This window comes from Arvicanthis niloticus, chromosome 14 (assembly GCF_011762505.2).
Source record: "Arvicanthis niloticus isolate mArvNil1 chromosome 14, mArvNil1.pat.X, whole genome shotgun sequence".
Classification (NCBI taxonomy): domain Eukaryota; kingdom Metazoa; phylum Chordata; class Mammalia; order Rodentia; family Muridae; genus Arvicanthis; species Arvicanthis niloticus.
This window is the reverse complement of record NC_047671.1, coordinates 73,763,032-73,769,031: the sequence shown is the minus strand read 5'-3', so window position 1 is coordinate 73,769,031 and position 6,000 is coordinate 73,763,032.

Below are 6,000 nucleotides of genomic sequence, written 5' to 3'. Positions count from 1 at the left end.
GCAACTCCTGCCTTTGATGAACATGTATTCTGATTAAACCTTAAAACTTAAGATTTTCTATAACAATTATTTAAATAAGTTAATCAAGAATACCTAAATGTATATAGAAGATAATGTCACAGCAGTAAGGGACAGTGTGTGAAACAAAACCAGTTCTTAACACCACTTAAGCAGTGAAAGAAAATATTTTTTAAAGGCTACTTGGACAGGTTGCTGCTTGAGGCCTATTGTTTTAGTGAGTCTAAACTCACAGAGTTCTGCCTTCTGAGTGCTGGTGTGAGCCACCATTCCCAGATTCAGCTGTCTTTTCAACATACCTACCAATTTAAAAGACTCTCGGCATCTTTATGACAACTAGAATAATTCCTGAGTAAACAAATTTTAACACGAAGTCCGTGAAGTTGTTACCTGTTATCACACCAGAAGAGGGCAGAAGAGAGCTGTTTCTGGAGAGATACGTTAGAAAGCTGGGTAACTACAAAAGAAACTGGATAAATAGAATAACTGGGTGTCTGATTCCGTAGTGAACACTTACTGGATCAAAGACAGTTCAGCATAGCTATTAGAGCAAATGACAAAATTAAGCTTTATGGTCTTAAGACTATGTCATCGAATGTTTGCTTGGGATTTGAGATACAAAGAAATACAAGAGGTCCAAATACCCAATGAGAAAAGACGGACATAAAAAAGACACCTAAGATCCCAAAAACATTCAGACTTAGTGCCTAAATATTGAAAAACTATCAGAACTCAGATTATCTTGCTAGTTAGCCTGGAAAAACAGAAGAAAGAACAGTATAGTCTGTTCGGAGATAAAACTCTAAACCTCTCAAGACCCTTAGCAACAACTTAGTTACAGCCTCATACTGTAGAGTGGGTTAACAGTGGCCTAAATACTTAGTGATTCTAAACAGCTAAAGCTGGAATGTGGTGCAGCAGGACATCTGTCCCCCTGTCTAGGTGTAGGTATCAGCACTAGTGTAGAACTCCTTGGACCTGGCGGTGTGAGAAGCCCTAACTTGGATTTGTAATATGAGAGTTCAGACAGAAGTCTTCCAAGTCCATGGTTTCCTCTATTTGCACTAAATCTTACATAGAGCCTCAATATACAGGTTTTCAGCCTTGTACACTATCTAGCTGAAACTGATCCTGAGTTCCTCATCCTCCTTTTCCTATCTCCAAAGTGCTGGAATTAGAGGCATTCACCACCATACCCTGTTTATACAGTGGTACTTTGATACCATAAACTTATTTTATTCATTGAGCCCTGTCACCTAATAAACCCAATTAGTAAGGCTGGTTAAATATAATCAGGTCATGTCTTACATTCGCCTCACCATCTTTTTTTCATTTTCAGCGTTTTGCCTGCATGTTTGTAAGTGCACTAGCTGCACACGTTGCCCTTGGAGGCCAGAAGGAAGGTCTCAGAGCCTCTGGACACGTTCTTACAGTTGGTTGTAAAACCACAATGTGGGTGCTGGGAAGTGAGGCCAGGTCCTTTGGAAGAGCAGCCAGTGCTCTTAACTGCTGAGCCATCTCAGAGTATCTAAGAGAAGGACCAGACATCTGTGTTGTTTTACAGTTTGTAAATGGTTCTGGTGTGCAGCCAAATTCGAAAACATTTGGTGGTATTTAGGCTTTAGCCTAGAATCACCTAAAAGGCGTCTTACATTAAGCATTGCCAAACCTCACCTCAAAGTTTCAGATCCCATCAGGCTGGGTTTGAGCCCTAACATTCTATTCTTTACATTTCCAGCTGTTGCTGCTGGTGTGAGGGCCACAGGTCTAATCATAAAAGTGACTCAGGAGCATGGTAAATATACATTCTCAGTGCCCCTCTATGGGAATTCTGACTCAGGTATAGCCTGAGCACATATATGTACGTGTGTGTGTGTGTGTGTGTGTGTGTGTGTGTGTGTGTGTGTTGTATGTATATACATAGGTATAGTACGTATATATGTTGCAATAGTAAATTAATCTACTCTATACTTCCTGGAAAGTGTACACACACTTCTTGCTATAGCCCCAGTGTTCTGAATTCCCAAAAGAAAGGTACACATATATTTTAAATACTTTAAACAGCCTAATGGCTGGGCCATTCTCTAACTCCACATTGCTAACACACACTCCCCTCTGATATTCTTAAGTTAATATTAACTAAATCTATATTTTATCTTGCTACCCTGACCCCTGCTGGTAGACTTTCTGGGGCCGCTTTCCCCCTGCACCTACATGTCAGCTGTCTCTCCTACACTTTTCTGGCATGGTCTGTCTCCTATGCCCTCATCATGGCAGAATCCCCTCTTCTTCCTTCCTGGGAATCCTTAAAGTCCCACCTCTGTCTTCTTACCCAACCATTGGCAGCCAACAACTTTATTTATCAATTAGAACCAGCTGAGGGCAGGGACTGTCAGCATCTCACTCACAAATGTGTGAATTTCATGTGATTTTGGGAGCCAAATTAACACAAATAGCATTAGAACCAATCCACAACATTACATACATACATACATACATACATACACACACACACACACACATATAAACACACGTGTAAAGATATATATTGCTTTAAGTATATTTGCGTGCACGTGCGTGCCTGGGGGGATGGTTTTGTGATAACAGGATTTCTCTGTGTAACCTGGCTGTTCTTGAACTCATTCTATAGACCAGGCTGACCTCAAACTCAGAGATTTGCCTGTCTCTGCCTCCCGAATGCTAGGATAAAGGTGGGCTCCACCACTGCCCATCAGATATAATTTTTAATAAGTTCCCAAATCATTAGTATGAAGCAAGTTTAGAAATATTTCTATGACAACAGGAAATGGCAGAAAAATAAGTTCTAGAATAAAAGACCTAGGCAAAGATGGAAGACTGTAAAGGGAGTCCTGAGTGATAGCTTTACAGTTGATTACATACATGAAGATGGAAGACTGTCAAGGGAGCCCTGAGTGATAGCTTTACGGTTGATTACATACATGAAGACTGTCAAGGGAGTCCTGAGTGATAGCTTTACATTGATTACATACATGAAGATGGAAGACTGTCAAGGGAGCCCTGAGTGATAGCTTTACGGTTGATTACATACATGAAGACTGTCAAGGGAGTCCTGAGTGATAGCTTTACATTGATTACATACATGAAGATGGAAGACTGTCAAGGGAGTCCTGAGTGATAGCTTTACATTGATTACATACATGAAGATGGAAGACTGTCAAGGGAGCCCTGAGTGATAGCTTTACGGTTGATTACATACATGAAGATGGAAGACTATCAAGGGAGCCCTGAGTGATAGCTTTACGGTTGATTACATACATGAAGATGGAAGACTGTCAAGGGAGCCCTGAGTGATAGCTTTACATTGATTACATACATGAAAGGTAAAATCAGGAAATTGAAATGCAAGTCAATAGGAAATACCTGGAATGATGCAAAGAGTTTGGAGGAAAGAAATAGAAAACACATAACAGCTGGAAATGTATAACAAAACTGGAAAGTCCACTATAACTAGGGTCTTAGAAAATGAACAGAAGCAATATTGGAAGTTATAAGGAAAACATTTCAAAACAAAATATATCAACCTGCAAATTCAAGAAGTACTTCAAACCCCAAGCAGCAGAAATGAAAAGCCAATCATTCTAAACACTTAATACTAAGATGGTGAAAAAACATAAAGAGAACGTGGAACAATGTATTCAAGACTCGGAAGGGCAGTGTCTGCCAGTCCAGAATGCCTTACCTATATGGCTGGCCTTCATCACTGAAGAAAACACTTAGGAGCCAATCTGATACAACTCACATTAGGGTCTTTATTCTATTGGAGCTAGCTTAGGCCCCCCAGTGCACTGCTGTCACACAGAATAGTTTTGGTGTTGGGGGATCCCCAAATGTCTATGGGGCAAGGCTTTATAGTAAGCAGCAAGCAGCAAGTTCTAATGCTATTAGATAAGAGTGCAAGCATCTACTTGGAAAGCTACTGTGGCCTTTAACATAATTAGCTGGTGCTGGGAGTTATATCATAAACTTAATTTCTGCTCTCCTCTGCATTGGTGATTGTTAGGCAGGGGTGGGCTTGTAACCTGGGGGTGCAGGTTTGTTGGAATAACCCAGAGATACTGGTCTTGCTGAGAGTGTAACCTAGAGACACTGGTCTGGTTGGGGATTAGCCTAGAGACTAGAACAAGGCTCAGGTTTCATTGGGGGTCAACTTAGAAACTAATGCTAGGTACCAGCCTGTTAGTTTACCTCCATTTATATTTAGGTCAGGTTCTCTAAAATAGAGTCTGAATTTAAAAGATTTGGTCTCTGAAAAAAAATACCTATAGCAAGCTTACACACTGAAGAGAAACTATTCATGAGATCACAGGGAAAATAAACCACACTAATGGTAAATACACAAAATTAGGAAAGTTTCAAGCATTATCGAAAGCAACAAAGAAAACAGCCTTTATTAGTAAGTCCAAATGTTAATGTTTCAGTTCTCCAATCAAAGGACACAGTCAGAGCTGGGCATAGTGGCCCAAGAGACAAGCAGCCTAGTATACATAGCCAATTCCAGAAGACCCAGGGCTGCATAGAAAAATCCTGTCTCAAAAACAACAACGAAAGAGAGAGAGAGAGAGAGAGAGAGAGAGAGAGAGAGAGAGAGAGAGAGAGAGAGAAAATAGCACATAAGCTTTAAAATTATTTTCCTTTGTTGACTACATGAAACGCACCTCACAAAAACAAACAACCTGAGGATGAAGGGATGGAAAAAGATATTCCAAGCAAGTGTAATTGGAAAGCAAACAGGTGTATTATTGCTGACATAATTATTCTTAAAACAAATTAGGATAGAGGCAATTTCATATTAATTTTTTAAAAATCATCGATAATTCTGATCATTTACATTCCAAACATCAGCAAGCTAATTTTTGTATATACTGTGGCTATAAAAGCACAGCTTGATCTCAGTACATTCTCACCAGCAAATAGGTTATCAGAACAACAAAAACATCAAGTGAAGTTTGCTGGCTACTTTTATGTCAACTTGACACACAAGCTAGAGTCATCGAGAAAATTCTTCTGTAGGCTGTAGGCCAGCCTCTAAGACATTTTCTTAATTAGTGATTAATAGGGGAAGCCCTAGCCCATTGTTGATGGGGCCATCCCTGGGTTGGTGGTCCTGGGTTCTATAAGAAACCAGGCTGAGCAAGCCACAAGGAGCAAGCCAGTAAGCAGCACCCCTGTATGGCCTTTACATCAGCTCCTGCCTCCAAGTTCCTGCCCTGTGTGAGTTCCTGTCCTGACTTCCTTCTGTGAGGAACAGTGATGTGGAAACCTAAGCCAAATAAACTCTTTGCTCCCCGAGTTGCTTTTGATCATGGCGCTTCGTCACAGGAATAGTAATCCTAACTAGAGCAAGGTCCAGTGAACCAACTAGACATGGGTGGGCTATTGCGCAATCACTGCAAAATTCACATTTCTCTCAGAAGTCCATGGAACTGTAAAATAAAGAGCAAATCTTAACAAATAGAAGAAAATTTAAACAGTTTCTAGTATTCCATCTGTTGATGATGTCAGACTAAATCAAGAGCAGGTGAAACTAGAGAGCATACCCAAACTTGAGTGTAAAAAAATCATGAAAATTTTAAATTCCTAAACTGAAATGGAATTAAAACACAAGAACTATGGAATACAATGAAAGTTATCCTAAGATAAAAGCTTACAAATATGTCTATAGTTAAAAAAAATAAGAGAAATCTCAAATAATAATACACCTCAAGATCTTGCTTAGAAAAATAAACCAAATTGTGGTGGAAACTCCCCAGAGACCATTCTCTTGAAGTGACCTTGCCCCTTTTGTAGTATCGCCAGCACTGTGGCACTGAGGAGATAGAGTAGCTGCATTTTAATCCTGCCCAGCAACCACCGTGTACTGCAGTTTACAGGCCCCTCTCCATGTTCTTCCTTGTTTTCACTCTCCCACCAATAAAAGGTTGACCCTGAGGCCAGTACCAT